General features: G+C 36.4%; 1 long non-coding RNA gene across 1 annotated transcript; it reads right to left on the bottom strand.

Annotated features, from left to right (window-relative positions):
* Nucleotides 1-10,998: 10,998 nt before the first annotated feature.
* LOC115624984 lies at nt 10,999-11,361 on the bottom strand. The gene is made up of 3 exons (XR_003995505.1): nt 11,257-11,361; nt 11,117-11,170; nt 10,999-11,037 (listed from the first exon to the last, which is right to left on the bottom strand). It is a non-coding gene; the product is annotated as an uncharacterized LOC115624984 (long non-coding RNA).
* Nucleotides 11,362-26,862: the final 15,501 nt, after the last annotated feature.

Below are 26,862 nucleotides of genomic sequence, written 5' to 3'. Positions count from 1 at the left end.
CATATAAGGCAACAAAATTATTTGCTGAGTGCATTGTCTCGCATAATGGGACAAATGACATTTAAAAACAAAGATCAACTGAGGCCTATGGTGGAGAAATATTGGAATCAAATTTCCTATCTCCATTTTCAAATTTATAGATATTTTGAAAATCCTGACAGCCGAAAGTGCTGTTATGAAGATGAATGCAACACCTAATGCCGGAAGCGCACTTGACGCAATAACACCAATGACAAGTTAATTGTCGTTGCAGCTGCCAAAGATGTCTATACCAAAATTCGATGGTGACTATCTCAAGGGGCAACAATTTCAAAGCATCTTCAAGAAAATCAGCACCCATTCTGTAGTGTCTAGTTTCCTACTGGGGTACTGCCCTAGCAAGCTCTTGCATTTGTTGCTTTTTTTTGACAAACGTTATCGCGCTCTTAGGTCACCTTGGATAAGCAGCGGTCCCACCGTACGATTATGCCATTGATTCTTATCTTATTATTGCCGCCCACGCATTGTTGTTGGTTTAGTAAGTTCGGCTTCGGCCAAGTGCAGCTTCACACTGCCTTGCGGTGTGTCGATCGAACATTAGTACACCGACTATTGAGCAGTGCTCACGTACATTTCTCTTGTGAATATATATACTTGTATATATCTCTATATATATAAAACAGTTTGTCCTGACTGACTGACTGACTGACTGATTGACAATCAACGCACAGCCCAAACGGTAAGAGCTAGGAAGCTGAAATTTGGACACAAGATCCCTCTTATAGTGAAAGTGAGCACTAAGAAGGGAAATTTGTGTTGGAGCTTGAATTATTGGGGTTTTAATATTTATTCATTTTTTCAAATGAAAAGTTTGTGTTATAAATTTTGTCCGATCGATTTCAAATTTGGGTAATATAATCTACGTAACTAAAATTACAACTTTGCATTTAACGATTTTTAAAATATGCATTTTACAAATGCAGGCAGAACAAACAATACAAAATATCAAACAGTTGGGGACAACTAAGTATACATACACACACACATACATATATACAAGCAGCTGTTCGTGTAGTTGCGTGCAAACGGTTGAAGTAGCCAAAGCAAAATGTGAGACACTAATGTGTGAATGTTCATTTGTACACATGTATGTACATACATACATACATATGTATGTACAAAAGTACATTCGTCTTGCACTGACAGGGCAAGAAATGTTAATTAATTAAAAATTATTAACATTATAACATAAACATTTTTATGCTATTTTTTCTTTGTTTAGTACATTTGGCATAAGGGGTTTTTAGGACAACGGACTACAAGGGCGTACACAGGTTGGGCAGGGGGGACATTTCTCCCCTTAGAAAGAATTTCGCATTATGAATTACGCCAGCACCATATGTATTACATACGTACATACATATGTACATACGTCTGTATGTATAGTATGTACATATGTACATCAATAAGTATGTATGTACGTACATACATTCTTATATACATATATAGGTTTGTATGTATGCAGTGGGCCATCGAACACTGTTGTTTAATTGTAATCAATAGTGATCTATGTTTTCAAATCAAAATTTTTAAAACAACAACAACAAGTTATTGGCTCGCAAAACTTCTTTCGTTTTGATCATTTACGCCTGTTCATTACATACGCAAAATGCCAAAAGTTTACAGTTACAGTACACATACAAATAAATTTGTATGTATGTATGTGTACAGTAAACAATCGAATACAGTATTATAATCAATAACTCTCAAACGATGTTTTTCTATGTATTTGTATTCGACATGTATTACGATATATCAACACAAGTATCGATATTTTCGATATATCGCATTTGATTTTATTATTGGGGTTTTAATATTTATTCACTTTTTCAAATGAATAGTTTGTGTTATAAATTTTGTCCGATCGATTTCAAATTTGGGTAATGTAATCAACATTATATCAACAAATTGGCATTCAACGATTAAAATATAGCAATATGTTTTTTACTTGCCATATATCAAATTTCAAATAGTTGGGGACATCACATACACACACTCACACATACATACAACAAGCAACAGTTCGTGTCTATGTATGCCCATGCATACATACATATGTACATGCATATGCATGTATGCCTGTATATGTATGTAGCATGTACATACAAAACAACAACAACAACTTTAAGTTGTTGGCTCGCACATCTTCTTTCGTTTTGACCATTTAATGTTAATTGCAAAGGCAAAACGCCAAAAGTTTACAGTTACCGTCGCTAAGCAACGACTGCGTAAGCGATAGTAAAGCAGAAACCGAATAACGGAGCTACGCATATTCTGCTTCGCATTGCGGGCAGATGTATGTATGTATGATTTGTTCTTATTGATCTCAATAAATAATTAGATTTTATTATTTAAATATTCTGCTTATTGCATTCAAACTTCGATATTTTGATGGTATCGGTGGCTGTAACTATCGAAAGTTTTACTCTAGCAAATTGAGATGAGAATTGTCAGTGCTTTTTGATCGTGGCTCATCGCTGCACGGCATTGACACGAGTGCCGTGTTTCATATTCCGAGTTTGTGCGTGACCGTATTGACTCAATATGGCACGAAAAGACTCAAATGTGAATTTAAAATTAGGATATACCCTTATAATTATTCCCCTTTTTTGCAAATCGTCTATCTTAAAACGTTGCGTTATCTCTATATATAAAACAGTTTGTCCTGACTAATTGGTGATCAACGCACAGCCCAAACGGTAAAAGATGAAATTTGGACTCAAGTATCCTTTCATAGTATCCATCATAGTGTAGGAGCACACTAAGAAAGGCTTTTGGAAAATTCTAGCTCCAAAGGGGGGAAAACGAGCTTTTAAAATATTAGTTATAGTGGTCATGTTCGTTTAACGAAATAGTTTGGCAAGAACAAAAATGTAACGGACTACAGAACAATTTTTTGTCAAGAACAGAAAATGTCCATTTAAATACCTAAAATGCCTTCCTACTGGTAACTTATAAGGTGAAAACATATGGGTAAGTTATGCACACACAAAATAAATACAATTGGAAACATTATATTGAGCCGGGTTAAGACGGGCAATACCTGCTAGTATATATATATATATATCTATATATATAAAACAGTTTGTCCTGACTGACTGATTGGTGACAACGCACAGCCCAAACGGTAAAGGCTAGGAAGCTCAAATTTGGACTCAAGTATCCTTTCATAGTCTAGGTCCCCACTAAGAAGGGATTTTGGAAAACTCGAGCTCCAAAGGGGGAAAACAGGCTCCAACGTTTGTATGAAGAATCTACAGTTTTCATCTGATTCACTTTAAACTTAGTTTGTATACTCTCAGAACAATTCCAAGAAAAACTGTATACTTGGTTTTTTGATATTTTTTTTTGGGGCCTAAAATATGGGAGTTTTCCTGTAAAAAAAATGTTGGGGCACAAAAGCAAACCGCGTCAACAGCCCACAGCCCACACGGTAAAAGCTAGGATGCTGAAATTTGGGCTCAAGTATCCTATCATGGTGTAGATGAGCACTAAGAAGGGATCCAAAGGGGGGAAAAATAGCTCCAAAGTTTGTTTGAAAAATCCGCATTTTTCAACCGATCGACTTAAAACTTAGTTTCTAAAATCAATTAAAGAATACAAACAAAACTGCATACTCGGTTTTGTAAATTTTTTGTTGGAGCTTGAATTATTGGGGTTTTCTTGGGGCACAAAAGGAAACCGCGTCAACAGCCCACACGGTAAAAGCTAGGATGCTGAAATTTGGGCTCGAGTATCCTATCATGGTGTAGATGCGCACTAAGAAGGGATTTTGGAAAATTCGAGCTCCAAAGGGGGGAAAACGAGCTCCAAAGTTTGTTTGAAAAATCCGCACTTTTCAACTGATCGACTTAAAACTTAGTTTCTAAAATCAATTAAAGGATACAAACAAAACTGCATACTCGGATTTTCGTTGGAGCTTGAGCTTGAATTATTGGGGTTTTAATATTTATTCACTATTTCAAATGAAAAGTTTTTGTTATAAATTTAGTCCGATCGATTTAAAATTTGGATAATGTAATCTACGTAACTAAATCTACAACTTTGCATTCAAGGATTTTCAAAATATGCATTTTACAAAAGCAGGCAGAACAAACAATACAAAATATCAAACAGTTGGGGACAACTAAGTATACATACACACACACACACATGCAAACAGCTGTTCGTGTAGTTGCGTGCAAACGATTGAAATAGCCAAAGCAACATGTGAGACACTGTGTGAATGTCCATACATACATACATATGTGCACATCTATGTATGTACATATGTATTTACATGTGTATGTTTGTACATTCGTCTTGCACTGGCAGAGCAAGAAATGTTAATTAATTGAAAATTATATAACATTTTTTCAAGTAATTTTTTCTTTGTTTAGTGCATTTGGCATTAGTGTTTTCATTAATAACTTTATGCAGCAACAACAAATATCAAATAGTTGGGGACATCACATACACACACTCACACACAACAAGCAACAGTTCGTGTCTATGTGTGCGGTTCTCTACGTACGGTTGAAAAAGTAAAGAGAAACATACATATGTATGCCTGTGTATGAATATAGCATGTATGTATGTACATTCGTATTAATGTACAAGTATACATTGGGCAATCGAACACAGTTGTTTGATTGTAAAAAAAATAATGCTCTAAAAACAACAACAACTGCAAGTCATTGGCTCGCTCTTCTTCTTTCGTTTTGACCATTTAATGTTAATTGCAAAGGCAAAACGCCAAAATGTTACAGTTACCGTCGCTAGACAACGACTGAATAACGGAGCTACGCATATTCTGCTTCGTATTGCGGGCAGATGTATGTATGTATATGATTTGTTCTTATTGATCTCAATAAATAATTAGATTTTATTATTTAAATATTCAGCTTATTCCATTCAAACTTCGATATTTTGATGCTATCGGTGGCTTCAACTATCGAAAGTCTTACTCTAGCAAATTGAGATGAGAATTGTCAGTGCTTTTTGATCGTCGCTCATCGCTGCACGGCATTGACACGAGTGCCGTGTTTCATATACCGAGTTTGTGCGTGACCGTATTGACTCAATATGGCACGAAAAGACTCAAATGTGAATTTAAAATTAGGATATACCCTTATAATTATTCCCCTTTTTTGCACATAGTCTATCTTAAAACGTTGCGTTATCTCTATATATAAAACAGTTTGTCCTGACTAATTGGTGATCAACGTACAGCCCAAACGGTAAAAGATGAAATTTGGACTCAAGTATCCTTTCATAGTATCCATCATAGTGTAGGAGCACACTAAGAAAGGCTTTTGGAAAATTCGAGCTCCAAAGGGGGGAAAACGAGCTTTATAAAATATTAGTTATAGTGGTCATGTTCGTTTAACGAAATAGTTTGGCAAGAACAAAAATGTAACGGACTACTGAACAATTTTTTGTCAAGAACAGAAAATGTTCAATTAAATACCTTAAATGCCTTCCTACTGGTAACTTAAAGGGTGAAAGCATATGGGAAGGTTATGCACACACAAAATAAATACAATTGGAAACATTATATTGAGCCGGGTTAAGACGGGCAATACCTGCTAGTATATATATATAAGTATATATCTTTTTATAAAAAAGAATTACATTACGGTAATGCTACTTGTTTAAACTCTAAAAACTTGATTTTCTTTCGTAAGGTTTTAATATTTATTCACTTTTTCAAATGAATAGTTTGTGTTATAAATTTTGTCCGATCGTTTTCAAATTTGGGTAATGTAATCAACATAACTATATCAACAAATTGGCATTCAACGATTAAAATATAGCAATATGTTTTTTACTTGCCATATATCAAATATCAAATAGTTGGGGACATCACATACACACACTCACACATACATACAACAAGCAACAGTTCGTGTCTATGTGTGCCCATGCATACATACATATGTACATGCATATGTATGTATGACTGTATGTATGTAGCATGTACATACAAAACAACAACAACAAGTCATTGGCTCGCTCTTCTTTCGTTTTGACCATTTAATGTTAATTGCAAAGGCAAAACGCCAAAAGTTTACAGTTACCGTCGCTAGGCAACGACTGCGTAAGCGATAGTAAAGCAGAAACCGAATAACGGAGCTACGTATATTCTGCTTCGCATTGCGGGCAGATGTATGTATGTATGATTTGTTCTTATTGATCTCAATAAATAATTAGATTTTATTATTTAAATATTCTGCTTATTGCATTCAAACTTCGATATTTTGATGGTATCGGTGGCTGTAACTATCGAAAGTTTTACTCTAGCAAATTGAGATGAGAATTGTCAGTGCTTTTTGATCGTGGCTCATCGCTGCACGGCATTGACACGAGTGCCGTGTTTCATATTCCGAGGTTGTGCGTGACCGTATTGACTCAATATGGCTCGAAAAGGCTCAAATGTGAATTTAAAATTAGGATATTATCTTAAAACGTTGCGTTATCTCTATATATAAAACAGTTTGTCCTGACTAATTGGTGATCAACGCACAGCCCAAACGGTAAAAGATGAAATTTGGACTCAAGTATCCTTTCATAGTATCCATCATAGTGTAGGAGCACACTAAGAAAGGCTTTTGGAAAATTCTAGCTCCAAAGGGGGGAAAACGAGCTTTTAAAATATTAGTTATAGTGGTCATGTTCGTTTAACGAAATAGTTTGGCAAGAACAAAAATGTAACGGACTACTGAACAATTTTTTGTCAAGAACAGAATATGTTCATTTAAATACCTTAAAGGTTATGCACACAAAATAAATACAATTGGAAACATTATATTGAGCCGGGTTAAGACGGGCATTACCTGCTAGTACTATATATAACATTATAACATATATGCACCCAGTCACACACATACATAATTCAATTATTTAAAAATTTCAATATTGTACCTTCATTTACGATATCTTGTGCACAATTATCATTCTCATAAAGTTCACCTGCAAAAAAAAACAAGAAAGGAATGCTAAAGTCGAGCAGGCTCAACTCTTAAATACCCTGTACCACCCCACAAAAAAGTAATTAAATTAATTAAATTAAATTAATTAATTAATTAATTAAATTAATTAACTAAATTAATTTAATTAATTAACTTAATTAAATATAAAATATTCCATGCATGCATAGATACATTTACATCAGAATCGTGCCTTATGCGTGTTTGTGTTCTTGTACATATGTATGTATGTGTGCATTGGGCCTGGTTATATGGCTATAACTTTCTTTCCGATTACTCTGTCATAATGAAACTTGGTATACGGATATATAATCTCTAACCTAATGTGACTACCAAAATTTAGTTCAAAATTCCAAGAATTACGGGAGTTATAGAAAATCGTTAAAAGGGGGGGGGGGGGGGGGAGTGGGGGGGGTGGATCAGAAAAAATGAACAAACTCGTCCTTTCTCGGTCTCAGGAGAATCTGTATACCAAGTTTGGTTATTCTAGCTCTTATACTTTTGGAGATCCTTGCGTTCATACAGACAGACAGACGGACATGGCTATATCGACTCGGCTTGTCATGCTGATCAAGAATATATATACTTTGTGGGGTCTACCAAGCCTCCTTCTGTGTGTTCCATGTGCACTCCCACAAAACTAATATACCCTTGTACCCTTTGGGTTTTTTTTTTTGATTTCCTTTGTACTCCACTTGGGAGCTTAGGGCTACTACAAGGACATTTTTTCCAATCTTAACACTCTAACTTCTAGCCGTCCATCTGGCTGTGTCCCATGTGGTGTTGTTGTTTCTGGGAGAATTCCTGATGCATCCGCCGCCAGGTTGCCGTCTTTTTTAGGTATGCCGATCCCGTCTGCTTCCTTGGGGGTTCCAGCGCCATCCTTGACATCAAACATCGAAGTAGTGGGAGTCCTTTTTTGGATTCAGTTGTCTTGTAGTAGTTTCCATAATCATGAAGTTGTCAGTCGACCTGGTGATTGGCCAGATGCGACTTATCCCAGTGGTGGGGCTGCCACCTGTCGCCGCCGGGGAGAGACGTCTTGGGGGGTTTAACTATTGTGCAGTCCAGATAGCGTGGATGGATGTGTTTTTGGGTGGATAGATGACCACGACGTTGAAGGCATGAGTTTAGGAGAGTTTTTCGAGAGGAGAAAATTTAGGTCATGCTCTCGCCATGAGTGGGGCTCGAACCCACGACCTCTTGTTTGGTGTGCGCATGCGCTATCCACTACGCCACCGAGGCCCCCAAGGGTATAAAAATTTTACAAATTCAATTAGCATTTTATTTTATTCGCCTAATGAGAATATGTAAGTTAGAGTAATATATGTGACGTATTGTGCCTAGTTTTGCTAAGCATAGAAACTTACCGGGCTTTGGGTTCTTATTATTCCGTTCGGGGCTATTCCCAATGGCTGCCATTAACATTTGGGACACTTCTGTAATTTCCGCAATTGTAGCGGGGACACGGTAAATATTTTTATGTATGATGGCCCATAAAATTCGCAAGTCGGTCTATCTGAATATCTTCAACATTTAGCATAGAAGTGTATGTTGCTAAATGTTTGCGAAGCATTGTGCCCCTCAAGGCTTCTGGGCAGCTGGCACCACATTCATAAGCAAATTGTTTTAAAATTGGGCAAGCACGAATGTACTCATTCCCAAGTGATTTCGGGCTTGCAACGCTGAATATGTAACAATTTTTTCATCGACACCAGCTTCGCTGCCGTGTTTGAGGATCATATCGATACAAAAACAATCAAAGGGAGTAAGAAGTACTGACACTGTTCTATTTAATTTTCCTCGAAGAGTCAACCTTTTGTATTGCATTGCAATTTGTTTCGTTTTAGCTGTCATGATGTTTGGGATGAATGGCATCCTTTAACTCCTTTATTTGGCCTTGTGACTGTTGCTTTAATTCTATTACCAGTCTACTTAATACTCTTAAAAGAGACCGAATCATATCATGTTGCAATGCATTACACTTCATGCATTCTGCATTTCCCAATAATACGATCAAATGGTCATATAATAAATTTCTCGTGATATCATCGTCATTTAAAACTGGAACAACTTTTCGACGCAATATGTCATTTGCAGTTTTATGCATGTAGCCAGTTTTGCTGCGTCCATCCCTTAAAATGTTTTTCGAACCATTAGGATGAAAAACGCGGCGGTTGCGAATATGGCAACAAATTGTCGATTTCCGAAAGAAGCCAAGGCAACCTTTACAACTTATTAAATCATGTGGACCATTACGAGAATTAATTCGGTTTTGGCGAGGTGCTACCTTCGTTATATATTTGATCTGTGTTGTGGATAAAATCTCCCTTTTTCCGAATAGAATCAATTAGAATTTTTCGATTGGGATCGTTAGCTGAAAGAACCATAAATTTCTTAACATCTGGTTCATTCATATGAACGTTTTGTAAGTGTCGAGCAAATTTTGTTTGCAATTTTTTGCAGAACATACAAAAGTGTCTTTTGCTCTTTGTTTGTGTTTTTGCTGTAGGTATTTCAACATCTCTAAGATCAACAAGAGAGAACGCTACAGTCGAGCAAGCCCGACAGTAAAATACCCTGTACTCTCCACAAAAAGGAAAAATTAAAAAAAAAAAAAATTTTTAAATATATTAAATTATTAAAAAATGAATGAATTAATTAATAAAAATTAATTAATTAAATTAAATTAGAATACATGTTTATGTTCAGTTTTAACAGCATACATTTACATCACGTACCTATGCGTGTTTATATGCGTGTATGTATGCAGCACAAAGTTGAACCAAAGCAGCAACAACAACAACAGCTGCGGAGAGCGCTGCTGGCAGAGCTGCAGGCAGCGCATGAGCAGCGATTTTACTTATGGCTATAACTTTCTTCAGAATTGACCTATCATTAGTACTAACTGGATGTACCTACCAAAATTGATTTCAAAATTCCGAGAATTACGGAAGTTATAAGAAAAACACGAATTGCGGGGGAGTGGGGGGTGTATCAGAAAAAATTAACAAACTCGAACTGCCTAGGGCTTATAGGAACCTTGATACCAATTTTGGTTATCCTAGCTCTTGTACTTACTGAGATCCTTGCGCTCATACAGACAGACGGACAGAAGGACAGACAGACAGACGGACATGGCTATATCGACTCGTCTTGTCATCCTGATCAAAAATATATATACTTTGTGGGGTCTGCCACGCCTCTTTCTGCCTGTTACATTTTTCAGCTCCCGCAAACCTAATATACATTTCATGTACAGAGTATAATTAGTAACACAGTCGACTTTATAATAATCGAAATATCTTACCAGAATCTTTTTAAATGTTTTCTTTCTTAACGCCACCATCAGAGGTTTGGCCCTCTAAAATTTTAAATTCCCTTTAGTACTACCAATTTACTTGAAAAATTTGCTTACAGCAATATTACTCAAGTAATATACTTACCTAATTCATTATAAAGTTCTACTTCATTAATATTTACTGCACTGCTGTAAGACAATTTTTGTTTAACTAAAATGGGAGATATATAAATTAAAATATTAGTATTACATCTAACTTTATTTATAATAATCGAGATAGCTTACCACAATATTTTTGAATATTTTTTTTGTTAACGCCACTATTGGAGGTTTTGCTCTTGGCCTCTAAAATGGGAAACATTTAATTAAAAACAAGTAAAAAAGCTAAAGTCGTGTGCCCCGACTTTGAAATACTCTGTACATATGTTTACAATAATTATAGAAATTAAAAAAAGTAAGATAACTAAAAAAAAAAATTTAATCGATTTTATCTCTTTTGGTATTTGAACTCACGTAAAGGGTGTATAATTGCACATATACAAAGCAATTGCGTCTATGTGAGTGTATGTATGTATATGCTCGTATATTCGTGTCTGTGTAAGCATGTTCGAAGTCAACCAGAGTATAATTAATAATACAGTCATCTTTCTAATAATCAAGATACCTTACCAGAAGCTTTTTGAATGTTTTCTTTGTTAACGCCACCATCAGAGGTTTTGCTCTTGGCCTCTAAAATGGGAAAAATTTAATTAAAAATTAGTTTTTGTTTGCCACTCTTTTATATCGGTGAAAAAAATGTTATACTTACTGTATAACGCCTCATTCATCTTTTTGCATAGGCCTTCGAGAAGTTCTTTTGATTCTATGTACATAAACGTAAATATGTACATACGAATGTACATAAGTATGTGTGCATGTTAGTATGACCAAATTTACGATGCAACTTACCACTGGAATTAATAATTTCTGCTTCAAAAGTAGCTCCATTTATTTTTGTTAAACAAATGTTTTTTGATATTATTTTACATTTCTTTTTCTCAAAAACGTACAACTTTCCGCACTTTATTAAGTAAAACATAATTCCGAAGAATGTAACACAACCGATTTTTATAACGTTCACTTGCTAACTGATCATCAAACAATGCAGAGAAGGCCGAGCTGACAATTCTAACGGTTCTTTTATTCTTTACTATTCATTCAAGGCCATTCCAGTGCAGTGCACACTGGTACGAATGTACAGTATGTCAACAAATTGTTTGCAATATATATATTGTATAATATAAAGGAGATCTTTGTTATACCCTGTACCCAAAGGGTACAAGGGTATATTAGTTTTGTGCGAGTGCACATGGAACACACTGAAGGAGGCTTGGTAGACCCCACAAAGTATATATATTCTTGATCAGCATGACAAGCCGAGTCGATATAGCCATGTCCGCCTGTCTGTATGAACGCAAGGATCTCCAAAAGTATAAGAGCTAGAATAACCAAACTTGGTATACAGATTCTCCTGAGCCCGAGAAAGGACGAGTTTGTTCATTTTTTCTGATCCATTTTCTGATACATTTTAAATAATATAATTTAAGATTGATTCAAATAAAAAACTTACTTATTTGTTCAATGCCATTAGCATTTTTGTCAACAATTATTGTCATCAATGATAAGAATAATCAGTTGCACGAATAATTATAATTGTAAAAGTTTATTCACGAGTAATATATACGCATATTAATATTAAAACAAGGAAGAACGCTACAGTCGAGCAAGGCCGACAGTAAAATACCCTGTTCCCAGACTAACTTCCGGCACCGAGTTATACATACATATATATGTGCCCAGTTGTGGGCGAAGTACTGTAGTGAATTTGTTTCTCTAATAACTTTTCTTTCGTAGAATAATTATAGAATTTTAACGAAATTGTAATATTATAAAATAAAAATTTTGATGGATTATAACTGAACATTTACATAGGAATTGTGTTTTTGTGATTCTATGCGTGTACATATGTGTCAGCATCAAAAAAATTATAAAGTACATGCATATGTCTGTATGAACGCAAAGATCTCAGAAAGTATATATTTTTAATAAATATCCTCTGAGAAATATACACTGTGTCGCCAAAGAATGAGAAGGCAACCAAAGCATGTGTCGCGCGTAGCTGGGTATTCATATATTTCAGCTCTACTTTTAACGTTCTTTCTCTAATGTTGGGCTTCTAGCACTGATTTAGCGTGGCTTTGGCATTTTTTATTTGGCGGGAGAAATAAAACAAGTGGAATAGGGGCTGTCCCAACATTAAAATACTCTGTACATGTGTGTAGAATATTTATAGAAATTTAAAAAAAATAAGAAAGGACTGCTAAAGTCGAGCAGGCTCAACACTTAAATACCCTGTACCACCTCACAAAAAAAAATTATTAAAAAAAATCTAATTAATTAATTTAATTGAATATAAAATATTCCATACATACATTTACATCAGAATCGTGTCTATGCGTGTTTGTGTACTTGTACATATGTATGTGTGCATTAAATAATTATGTCAAAGCAGCAACAAATACAGCTGCGGACAGAGCTTAGGCTTGGTTATATGGCAATATGGCATCGGGAAAAATGAACAAACTCGTCCTTTCTCGGGCTCAGGAGAATCCGGATACCAAGTTTGGTTATTCTGGCTCTTATACTTTCTGAGATCTTTGCGTTCATACAGGCAGACATGGCTATATCGATTCGGCTTGTCATCCTGATCAAGAATATATATACTTTGTGGGGTCTGCCACGCCTCCTTCTGTGTGCTACATACATTCGCACAGAACTAATATACCCTTTTACCCTTTGGTTACAGGGTATAAAAACTGGAAAAATATATACAAACAAGAAGAGAAGATTAGTCGGGTGTCCTGAATTTTAAATACTCTGTACATATGTATGTTTAAAATAATAATAGATATTAGAACAAGAAAGGAGTGCTAGATTCGGGCGGGCTCAACTTTTAACTACCCTGTATACATTCCCACATGAGAGCTAAAAATTCTAAAAAAAATATTTTAAAAATTAATTCAAAAAATTAAATTAATTAAATAAAAAACAAAAAAATATTCAATACATATACATATGTATGTAAAACAGTTTTTCCTGACTGACTGACTGATTGGTTATCAACGCACAGCCTAAACGGTAAAAGCTAGGAAGCGGAAATTTGGAATCATATATCCTTTCATAGTGAAGGTGGGCGATAAGAAGCGGAAAATTCGTCTCCAAATGAGGGAAAACAAGCTCCAATTATTTGTATGAAAAATTCGCATTTTTCCATCGATCAACTTCAAATTTAATTTTAATAATCTATGAAAGAATACAAAAAACAACAACATACACTATTTTGTCTTGGAGCTTGAATTATTGGTGTTTTAATATTTCATCACTTTTTATACCCTGTACCCAAAGGGTGAAAGGGTATACTAGTTTTGTGCGAATGTATGTAACAGGCAGAAGGAGGCGTGGCAGACCCCACAAAGAGTATATATTCTTGATCAGGATGACAAGACGAGTCGATATAGCCATGTCCGTCTGACTGTCTGTATAAACGCAAGGATCTCAGAAAGTATAAGAGCTAGAATAACCAAACTTGGTATCTAGATTCTCCTGAGCCCCAGAAAGGACGAGTTTGTTCATTTTTTCTGATCCACCCCCAGCCCCCCCCCCACCCGCCTTATTCACGATTTTCTATACCTCCCGTAATTCTTGGAATTTTGAACTAAAATTTGGTAGTCACATTAAGTTAGCGATTATATATGCGTATACCAACTTTCATTATGATAGGTTGATCAGAATAGTTATAGCCATATAACCAGGCCCAATGCACACTTACATACTTGTACTATACATATGTACAAGTACACAAACACGCATAGACACGATTCTGATGTAAATGTATGTATGCATGTAAGGAATATTTTATATTTAATTTAGTTAATTAATTTAATTAATTAAATTAATTAATTAATTTAAGTTCTTTTTTGTGGGGTGGTACAGGGTATTTAAAAGTTGAGCCTGCTCGACTTTAGCATTCCTTTCTTGTTTTCAAATAAAAAGTTTGTGTTATAAATTTTGTCCGATCGATTTCAAATTTTGGGCTACAAATTCAAAATTGCTAGATATACTTACAACTTGGCATTCAACGATTTCAAAATATAGAAATAAGGCTTTCAACTCGCATATAAAGCAAATAACAAAACAAATATTAAATAGTTGGGGACATCTCGTAAACACACTCACAAGTACACAGTCCCAAGAATTAAATATATATTTTTTTATTAATTAGATACATTTATTTATAAATTATGTTTAGAAAATATTTTAAAATATTTTTTTTTTTTTGCGGGAGTACAGGGTAATTTACTGTCGGGCTTGTTCGGCTGTAGCGTCTCTCTCTCTGTTTCATTGGGGATAGGAGTGGGCGTGGTCGCATCGGTCCAAATTGACTGACCAAATTGAATAAAATTTTGAACAACAGTAGATATACTTGTAGTAATTATATATAAATTATGTGTGCAATAGTTTGGTTTAGGTAGCATTTGGAATGTGGACGCTATTGACGAAATTCTGTAGCGTGGAAAGGGATAGAAAATTAAAAATAAAAAAAATTGGTCCTTTCTGGGACCTAGGAGAATCTGGATACCAACTTTGCTTGTTCCAGCTTTCTGAGATCCTTGCGTTCATCCAGACGGACGGACATACTTTGCACAAACCTAATATACCATTTTTACCCTACGGGTACAGGGTATAACAAGTAAAAAAGCTAAAGTCGGGTGTCCCGACTTTGAAATACTCTGTACATGTGTTTACAATAATTATACTTGTAGAAAATAAAAAAAATTAAGAAAATTAAAAAGAAAATTGTTGATCGATTTTACCTTTCTCGGTATTCGAACTCACGTAAATGGTGTATAATTGCACATTTACATAGCAATTGCGTCTGTGTGAGTGTATGTATGCCTATGCGCATCTATTCGTGTCTGTGTAAACATGTGTGCAGTCAACCAAAGCACCAGTATCAACAGCCGCGGGCAGCGCGGGCAGTGTGTATTACGTGAGTTCGAATACCAAAAGAGGTAAAATATATGAATTATTTTTTTTATTTTTTAATGTTTTTTTTTAAATTTCTATAATTATTTTAAACATATGTGCAGAGTATTTCAAAGTAGGGACACCCGACTTTACTTGTTTTTATTTCTCTCAGTTTTTTAATTTCTATAATTATTCTAAACATATGTACAGAGTATTTCAAAGTCGGGACACCCGATTTTTTACTTGATTTTAGATGTTATTTTAATCGAGTTGGTGGCAAATTTTATTAAATGTGTAATTTTATTGGTTGTTTGGGTCTTTTGAATTGCCAAAAGTTCTTTTTACATTTATATATATATATATATATATATATATATATATATATATATATATATATATATATATATATATATATATATATATATATATATATATATATGGTATGTTTTCGGGACACTTTTATAATAAAACACGAATTTTGGAGACTTTTGCATGATACAGGAACTGTCCCAGAAATAATTTGTGATATACCGCAGTGAAAGGCGCCAATTTCTTCTTTCTTGACACTTGCTGCTTCCATTTTGGACCTTGAAAGGCTACTGCTTTTCAAATGACCAATAGATAGCGAGTCGTTATTTTAAAACAAAAATAAAATTAAATGTAACAACTTGCTACAAGCGACGCTACAAACACCCCCCACCAAAATCAGACTTGGGGAATAAAACGGGCTTTATGAACACAAGGCTGATCCTGCTTGTAGCTTTTTCCTACAAATGAAGTATGCTTACTGGCGCAAAGCTTTGGCACGATAACGGCCTATTAGACGCCCTTGCAAGTCTTCCACATCATAATATGAGTTTCCGAGTTTGCTTCGCATTCTCGCTTAAATAGAAGTTGACCAAGTTATGCACTGTAACCGTTTTGGAAGGAACTCTGCTTGAAATTTCGATGATAAATTTCTTGCCCTACCTGATAACTTACATTGCGTGACCTTAGGTTATATTGTCTTCCATTTTTATCATTTTGCTTTTTCGAGACTTCAGCTGCCTTACTTTTAACCATGTGAAAAGAATCCTTTTTTGAAAAAGCAATGGCTCGATCTTCTAATAGCTCTAGCGATTTTAAGAGCCTATAAGTGGCTCCAGAAGTCACCATATGCTGGCCAAATACCATATAATAAGGACTTGTATTTAATGCAGCATGTACTGCAGAACGTAAAGCACAAGATATTCTACTTAAATTTTCGTCCAATCTCGCTGATCAGGCCGTATGTATGAACGAATTTCCGCAATCACTGACCGATTAACTCGTTCAGAAGCATTTGCTTGCGGTGAATGTACGGCTGTGAACATATGTCAAATTGTGTGTGCTTGCAGTAAATTCCGAAAAGCAATAGATTTAACTGGGACCCATTTTCTGACACAATACTTTCTGATACCCCAAAAGTGTGGAAAAGCTCATTTTGCAAATACTTGGTCACCACCGCAGCATTCAGTTTTTTAACTGCTTTGAGGAAAACGAATTATGAGAAGTGATCCAGCACTATGAAAACTCCCACGTGACCAGTTTCAAGAAGAATTCCCTAAGAAATCCACGTACAACCGTTGAAAGAAGCGTTGCGTTTCATGCGGTTTGCCAAGTGGAGGTCGCAAAGTACAGTTTACAGATTTTGTAGACTTACAAGTTTTGCATGCATTAATATATGGCTCTTCTCTACGTTAATAGTTAAACCGGCTGCTCGTATATGTGATGCTACCCTTTGCAGAACTTCTAGATGGGGCTCAAAGCTATCTGAAACAATAATCAAATCGTCCAAGTAAACAAAAACCTCATTTCTCAACGCTGGTGGTATGACTTTATCCATCAGTCGCGACATAGTCTGAGGAGCATTGCATAAACCGAAAGGTATAACCCTATATTGCTAGAATGGCCGACTAGGAATTGTAAAAGCAAATTTGTCTCGCGAGGCTGAGTCAAGCGGTATCTGCCAGAAAGCGTCTTTTAAATCTAAGCTAGAAATATACATGGCTTTTGGCAAACGACTCAAGATACCATCAATTTGTGGGAGAGGATAGGCATCCTTGTGTCACTGCATTTACCTTACGGCTGTCTAAGCATAATCTTATCTTTCCTGGTTTTTGAACTAGTACTACGGGCGAAGACCAAGCGTTGTCTGATTCCTCTATCACCCCCAGCTTTAGCATGCGATCTACTTCCGCATAAAGCAATTATTACACTGCGGGAGAGACGCTGTTTTACGCTGTTTATAGGTGTTGCGTCCCCCACATTAATAATGTGAGTAATAACATTTGTTTTACCTAGCCCGACCAAAGCAAGCATTTTGTGCCATTGATAATTTATGATGACTGTTATTTATTTTTTAATTTTTAATTCAAACACTTGCAATTCAGGTGGCAAAAGATCATACAAATTCCAAAAATCTATTCCTAAATAGAGTTCTTGGGACAAGGTGGGAATAATGTAAAAGTCCATGTCGCGCGTTTTATTTTCGTACTCAACTTCAGTCGGGATACGGCCTACAATTTGTTGAGGGCTACCATCTGCAGTGCTCACATTAGATGATACACGCTTTATTGGAATCCTACTTTGAATAATTTCTTCAGCCAAATGTCCTCCTATACAACTAACTGCAGTATCTAAAAGACCACACACTTCATGGTTTAATAATTTAATTAAAGCATAAGGTCTTTTGTCGCTTCTCTTTTTACGAATACCATTTATGGTTTTGATTGTGCGTCAATATGATTTGTGCCTATTGCTAATTCTGGACTGCGATAGAAATTTATCGGGCTTTAAGTTTTTACATAATGATTGAAAGAAATTCATTTTCTGTGGCCAGTGTAACAAGTCGTTGATGTTATTTTCATTGTCAACGTCAGCCAGCTTCTTGTCGACTTTATTGGTTGAAGTGAGTTTATCTATTCGGTGTTCGTCGCCTGGTTTATTTGAACACTCGAAGGACGACGAGTGCCTTGAGTGCTCACCTTTAAGTTTTTTTGACATTTTGGGCAAGCAGGATTGTAGGTATTTTTACTGCCACAACCGTAGCCGAAAATCTTACGTTTGGCTACGCAGTCAGCAGAAAAGAGACATTGCCCCTATTTCTTCGTAGCCATCAGAATCGGACTCTGAGAAAATATCAAAATTGTTCTTTTTGAACACCTCAGCAACATTTCTTTTAAATGAAGTTGGTTTTTGATATCCATGCACACGTCTGGCTTCGTCCAAGAAACATTCTCCCTTTCGACAAACTTCCCTCAACTTGGAAACTGACCTAGTTTCTATATTAAGGATTTCATGATGTACCTCTGGTCGTAGATTGCGCCTTAAGATTTCAACGAAAGTGGTTTCGTCCATGGCCTGTTCCAAACAGTCAACTAACTGGACTACTGCATCATAAAAACTATCAAAGTTCTCTTTTTCTCTTTGCTTTCTATTGCGAATTAGTTCCCTAATATCCACATCAGAACGCGTATCACGAAATTGCTTTCTAAGTGCCATGTATAATGAGTTCCATCTCACCGTTTGCTCTGACTTATGGAATCGCCAATAAAAATCATTTGCTTTTCCCTCGAAAAAAGGCTAGCGTTATCGCACAACAAAGCATAATTAGTTTCAGTGGTACCTGGTCAGGCGAATGTGAACTATTGGTTACACTTTGCGAACTTGATTGTTGAGTAACACTGTTGTGACGACTCAAATGTGTGGAAACACTAGTTTCAACTGCCGCTGCTAATCGTTCCGTTAGTTGGGTAAGCAAGTCATTATAGCCTGTACCCAAAGGGTAAAAGGCTGTACTAGTTTTGTGCGAATGTATGTAACACACAGAAGGAAGCGTGGCAGACCCCACAAAGTATATATATTCTTGATCAGGGTAACAAGACTAGTCGATATAGCCATGTCCGTCCGTCCGTCCGTCGGTATGAGCGCAAGGATCTCAGAAGGTACAAGAGCTAGAATAACCAAACTTGGTATCCAGATTCCCATAAGCCCTAGGCAGGTCAAGTTTATTTTTTTATTCTGATACACCCCCCACTCCCCCGCAAGTCAATTTTGAAGAAAGTTATATCCATAAATAAAATCACTGCTCATGCGCTGCCTGCAGCTCTGCCGGCAGCGCTGCCCGCAGATGTTGTTGTTGTTGCTGCTTTGGTTCAACTTTGTGCTGCATACATACACGCATATAAACACGCATAGGTACGTGATGTAAATGTATGCTGTTAAAACTGAACAAAAACATGTCTTCAATTTACTTTAACTACTTAATAAATTAATTAATTTAAAAAAATTTGTTATTTTTAATTTTTTTTTATGGAGAGTACAGGCTATTTTACTGTCGGGCTTGCTCGTCTGTAGCGTTCTCTCTTGTTTTGCATAGCTTGTAGGGAATTGCTTAAAAAATAACGGAGCAGAATAATTGATTTAATGTAAATTAAATGTAAATGCCTGTTGGCTTATGTTTGCTTAGTTCTTGTTAACAATTATGTTATCTTTATCTTGCTTAGCTGTCTCTGTTAAAGATCAATCCACTCTTGCTCTCACTTGCAGACAGAGCTTTTATATGCAGACGAGCTTTTTTCTAACGCTGCAGTCGCACATTGACTACAGCCAGTTTTTATTCTCACTCCAATTCTAGACACGCTACAATAAAGTTAAGTTTAATTGAATTAGTCCAGCGTTTTTTATTAAATATAGCTGATCAGGTGATATATTCGATATCTCCTCTAAACAAACTCAGTTCCATAGTAATGCCAGATGAAGTACCTTCCCGATTTGTATTTGGAATTGGTGGTCTGGGAATTTCAGGTTGAAGTGCAGTGGTTTCAATTGCTTTAGTCTGACTTCGAGTTTGTTGCCGTGTTGAGGGGCCTGGAGGATCGAGACGAATAGCTTTACAAACTGGACAAGTATTGTTGCTACGAAATTATGTGCTTATGCAAGGTTTATGGAATATATGTCCACATCTGGTTTTACAACCGTCACTTGGTAAAATTTCCGCATTACACAAACCACAATCTAAATTCTTTGCGGTTTCCTGTTCTGACCGATTTAGCCCCATTTTATTTGTATTTTTATTAGGTGTTATTTAATAGCCGAGAATATTTATATTGACACAAAAAAAAAATTACTCTCAATCCCTACCAATAATAAGGCAGCTGATTTGAAAACGCAAAGCAACAAAATGTGCAGAGAATTAAACAAAAGAATTATTAAGAATGTATAAATAATTGTAGCAATAGAAATAAGTATATTGATTAGATGTCTATAAGCGGTTGGTTTTCGCTATCAGTAATAAAATAAATTTAACTCAACAGCAACAATTTAAGACAAATAAATTCACCAAAAAATGTAAAATACACCTATTGTTGAGCCAATGAATAATGCTCAATTTTCAAAAGGTTTTCAGTGCTTAGATAATAGATAGATAAGTAATTTTAAATGAAATTTTTTTCCCCACGAATAAAATTCCTTTAAACAAAATTCTCTTTGGAAAGAGATACCTTTAGAGGTCCTTCAAAATTTAGTGGACTCAGTTCCAAGACGTCTTCAAAAAGTTATCGAAGCCGGAGGGTATACATTTTATTAATCTACCATCAATTTCCTTTGTTTTGTTTGGTATTAAGCTTTGCTTGAGTTTCACTTCTAACTTCTTGGAGATAAGACGTGTTACCTCTGAGCTCCCGTAGTGCTAATCGCCAACAGCAGCTCCCGCCAGCTTACCAGCAAAAAAAAAACAAAAAAAAAAGTGAACAAAACAAAATTCACAAAAATCAAAAACAACAAACACATCAAACACAAATCCACGTGCCGGGCGCCAGCCCAATAAAAACAACAACAATGGAAAAACCGCCTGACATAGGTAGAACATCAATATACAACAATCGCCTAGGCGAACCAAAATACATTGTAATCAACAGAACCGACAATAAACCTTTTGAAAATATATCACCCTTTCTAATTAAAACAAGAGAGAACGCTACAGTCGAGCAAGCCCGACAGTGTAATACCCTGTACCCAGGTAAACTTCCGTCACTGAGTTATATGCGCCCATAGCAGCAACAAAAAGAGGAAGAAGAAGAGCGAACTTGTTGCTGCAGTTTGTGGGGGTTGTACTGGCGAGAATTTGTTTCGCTAATAACTTTTCTTAGACCGAATTGAATAAAATTGTATACAACAGTAGACAATTATATATAAATTATGTGTGCAAAGTTTGGTTTAGGTAGCATTTGAAATGTGGACGCTATTGGCGAATTTCTGTAGCGGGGGAAGGGGGGGAAAATTAAAAAAAAAAAATAAACTCGTCCTTACTCGGACCTAGGAGAATCTGGATGCCAACTTTGGTTATTCTAGCTTTTATAGTTTCTGAGATCCTCGCGTTCATCCAGACGGACGGACAGACGGACGGACATGTCTAGATCGATTTCTCTCGTCATGCTGATCAAGAATATATATACTTTATGGGGTCGGAGATGCTTCCTTCTGTATGTTACATACTTTGCACAAACCTAATATACCCAGTTTACCCTACGGGTACAGGGTATAAAAACCATTGATATCACATGCGGAGGAGAAGTGGAATCATGCAAAAACACTCGAGCGGGCTACTTATTGGTTAAAACTAAGAACAATTTACAGGCAAGCAGGTTACTTAGAATAAGAAACATGGCAGACATTGAAGTAAAAGCCACCGAACACAAGACTTTGAACTTTTCTAAGGGGGTCATATACTGCAACGTATTACGCAGCATAGACGAAACCGAAATACTAAACGAACTAAAACCTCAAAAAGTCACTGAAGTGCGAAAAATCCTAAAAAACAAGATCAATCTTTAACAGAAACTGGCTTAATTATAATAACATTCCAAACCCTTACTCTCCCAGACTCCCTGAACGTTGGATACGAAAAGATTCACGTACTCCCATACATCCCACTCCCATTAAGGTGCCTACGTTTTGGACACCCGACTCCAACCTGTAAAAGCCCCGAAGAACTTTGCAAGAATTGCTCCGAGAAAGTCCACACAGAAGAAAACGAGAAATGCAACAGCGAAAAATGCTGCATTAACTGCAAACACATTTTCGAAATAGACGCAAAACACAGCCCACTAGACCGCAATTGCCCAACATTTATAAAACAAAGAGAACTGACCACAATAAAAATTACACAAAAAAGTGGATCACAAAACTGCACTAGAACTATACCACACTCGTCGCAACGAACATCTTAGCAACAGCTTTGCATCTGTCCTATCTAAACAACAGACCAACAAAACAACAACAAACACAAAAACAACACCCACACCCCAGCACACAAAACAAAATAATGACACGTAAGCAACACACGAACATCAACAAAGAAAACCAATATCATACAAAGACCTCTCAACAAACACCCCCACACCAACTCAATTTACAAACACCACACCACACCCACTAAATTCATCCGCTCACCAAACAACTGATGTTATCAACATGGATCTCGACCCCCCTACCACCTCAAAGGACAACATGGCCAGCGAAAGGACCCAAGATCTGAAACTACTTATTTTCTCCAAGGACAAAAACAAGACACTAACAACCAGCCTAAAACCCACCAAAACTAACCAACCAAAAAATCTAAACAAAAACAAGCACATTAACATAAGCGACTCAGAAAGTGTGTGACACTTTTAGCAGCAGTTAGTAAAAAACAGGTACTTAATCAACTAATCCTTTATCAACAACAAACAACTGGCTCTTAAAATGACTATGAAGATTATACAATGGAATATGAATGGATATATCAACAACTACTGCGAACTTCAAACAATCATTAAAATACACACACCACTTATAATATCTTTACAAGAAACACATATAAAATGTACCAGTCACATTCCCATACCCATTAACTATGCACTTATTTCAAAAAACACCTCATCTTCCCACGGTGGCGTAGGTCTTCTAGCCCACAAATCACTGCAAGCTCGAGAAATAACCTTTAGCGATGATTTTGACGCGGTATGCATTGAACTGAACTCCAAACTCAAATTCAGAATTATCTCAGCCTACATCGCACCTAACAAATCTTTCTCACTGCAAAACCTTCAGGCCGTACTAGACACCTCACACATACCCACCTTGATCACTGGCGACTTTAACGGTTGGCACAAAAACTGGGGCTCAAATCAAAACAACTCAAGGGGGAAATATTAGAGAAATTTATAACCCAATCGAACTATATTTTATTAGCACACACAGCACACTCACAAACGTTGATCTAACTTTCAGCAGCCCAATACTACAAATCGACAGCACATGGCAAACAGAAGATAATCTGTTTGGCAGCGACCACTTCCCCATAATAATTACCCTCTTCACCTCCAACACATCGAACCGCCAAGTCACTCCACGTAAGCCTACATTTTTAACCGACAAAGCAAACTGGCAAAAATTTTGCAAGCTAACTGAAGAATACTCCGCACAAAGACAACCAAGCACAAACATAAACAAGGAAGCTGCAACAATTCACAAAATCATCCTCTCCAGCGCTCACAAGGCAATACCCCAAACACACCCGATAAGAAAGACCCAAAATGTACCATGGTGGAACAATAACCTTAGCCAATTGAGAGTAGACAAAATGAAGAAATGGAACGATCTAAAAAGAAACATAACTACAGAAAACATCCTGAAGTACAAAAAAGCAAACGCACTTTTTAGACTTACACTAAAACAAGACAAACAAGTAAAAAAGCTAAAGTCGGGTGTCCCGACCTTGAAATACTCTGTACATATGTTTACAACAATTATAGAAAATAAAAAAAAAAAAAATAAAAAAAAAATTGGATCGATTTTACCTCTCTCGGTATTCGAACTCACGTAAAGGGTGTATAATTGCACATTTACATAGCAATTGCGTCTGTGTGAGTGTATGTATGCCTATGCGCATCAATTCGTGTCTGTGTAAGCATTTTCGCAGTCAACCAAACAGCAACATCAACAGCCGCGGGCAGCGCTTGAGCAGCGCTGCAGCAGCCAATATATTTATGGCTATAACTTCTTGGTAAATCGGTCTATCATAGTGAAACTTGGCATACGGACACATAATTACTAACTAACACTACATTCATTCACCAAAAGCAAACATCACTTAATAACACACACACCCTGTCATACATTCCCAGCAAAAGAGCAATAGAAATAGAAAAGCCCATAACACCAATAGAATTCTCAGCAGCACTAAACACACTAAAAGGAAATACACCCGGACTGGACAGAATTAACTATACAATGATAAAAAACATAGATAAAACAACAAAAAATAGAATAATAAACCTCCAAAACTCAATACTAAATAACTACATCCCACAAGCCTACAAAAATAGTCTGATAATACCAATAATAAAACCAAACACAGATAAAACCAACCTAAACTCATACCGGCCAATCTCACTAAACTCATGCCTATCTAAAATTCTGGATAAAATTATAGCAAAACGACTGTGGTGGTTTGTACTAAGCGACAAACTTATCCAAAACAGCCAAACTGGTTTCAGAAAAGGTAAATCAGCTATGGACAGTCTACTGCTAGTAGACCATCTATTAGCAAGAGCTATTTCAAGAAGAAACCACGCATCCATCATATCCCTAGATTTCGCAAAAGCTTTCGACAGAATTGGAATCCACTCCATACTCAATCAACTCGCCATTTGGAAAACAGGACCAAAAATAACAAACTACATAAAAAATTATATGACAAACAGAAAAATACTGGTTCGTATCAACTCCGACTTCTCTTCCTTTTAGCCCATCTAGCAGAAAAACTCACTCTTCATCCCAACATTAGCCTAAGCGCATATGCGGACGACTTTAACTTGATACTAAAACTAAAAAATAGAAAAAATATCAACATAAACCTTAACCCCATCATAACCACCATACTTGACTGGGCCGAATACTCTGGCGCTAAGCTCTCGACCACAAAATGTAAACACCTGCACATTTGCAGAAAGCACAACTGCAACTGCACCTTATCCACGGGCAACATACAAATACAAAACGAAACATCACTAAAAATACTTGGCGTACATTTCAATAACAAATACAGGTGGAAAACGCACACAGAACAACAATCAATCACAGCCTCAAACAATCAATTAACATAATAAAATGCCTCTCAAGCCCAAAATTCAACTGCAATACGTCTACACTTCTAAACGTCACAAAAGCAACCATCACCGCAAAAGCAGACTACGGCCTCCTAATCTACGGATATTGCCCACAAACAACACTACGAAAAGTAAAATCAACGATAAACACTGCCTTCAGAACTGCTCTTGGCGCATTCAGGACGACACCTATCGACAACATCCTGTACGAAGCACGCGCAGACCCGCTAGAAGATAGACGTGACCTCCTAACAACAAAAATTATAAAATCTCTGATTAACGCCAAAAACTCCCCAATAATAAAAATTCTTAAATCACACCGACCACCAAAACGACCACAATACAAATCAACAATAGACCGCATAATAGAAAACTCCATAGCCCACAACCTCCCCCTCAAACAAGTTACTCAACGTGCACAGACCACACCACCCTGGAACATTGATATGTTAAAAATCGACACAACGCTAAGTACATACAACAGAAAAAAACACAACACCACAAACTTTTCGGAAACTATTCACAGAAATTAAGACAAAAGACAATCACAAATTCACCTACATTTACACAGACGGATCGCACACTAACACAATTACCAGCCTCGCAATCACAAACGAAACAGATTGCATAAAACTAGGCCTTCTACCACACTACTCGTCAGTGTTCTCCGCTGAGCTACTAGCAATAGAGAGGGACTCGAAATATTAAAAAACAAAAGAGGCAAGTTTTGCATATGCTCTGACTCTCTCTCTGCCATCGATGCAATAAAAAACACAAACAATATCGAACATTACACTTCACACGCCCGCAACCTGCTACAAAAATTCCCTAACAAATTCAAACTACTTTGGATACCCGGCCACGTAGGAATACCAGGAAATGAACTGGCGGACACCCTAGCAAAAGACGCAATTAAACAACCACTTATAACTATTGAAAATCTTAACACAAAAGACATACTAAAATATAAAAAAAACACACACCAAGCAAAAACACTATCATACATAACGAAGACATCAGCATGGTACCAGTCAATTAACCAACTCCAATTCAACAGCTACCACATCACAAAAAACAACCACTTATCCATCTCACGTTTAAACCAGATAAAAATAACAAGACTCAGACTTGGACACACCAAAATAACCCACACACACTACATCGACCCAACCCATACCAATACCTGCCCACTCTGCAACGACATTGTATCAATAAGACACTTACTTTCCACTTGCAACGCGCTAAACATCCAAAGACAACAAATATTTAATAACACCAACCCACTAGAATCACTTTCCAATCCCACCACCACAAA

The sequence above is a fragment of the Scaptodrosophila lebanonensis genome, unplaced genomic scaffold (genome assembly GCF_003285725.1).
Source record: "Scaptodrosophila lebanonensis strain 11010-0011.00,11010-0021.00 unplaced genomic scaffold, SlebRS2 tig00000061-arrow-pilon, whole genome shotgun sequence".
Taxonomy (NCBI): domain Eukaryota; kingdom Metazoa; phylum Arthropoda; class Insecta; order Diptera; family Drosophilidae; genus Scaptodrosophila; species Scaptodrosophila lebanonensis.
This window is presented reverse-complemented; position numbering and strand designations above follow the sequence as displayed.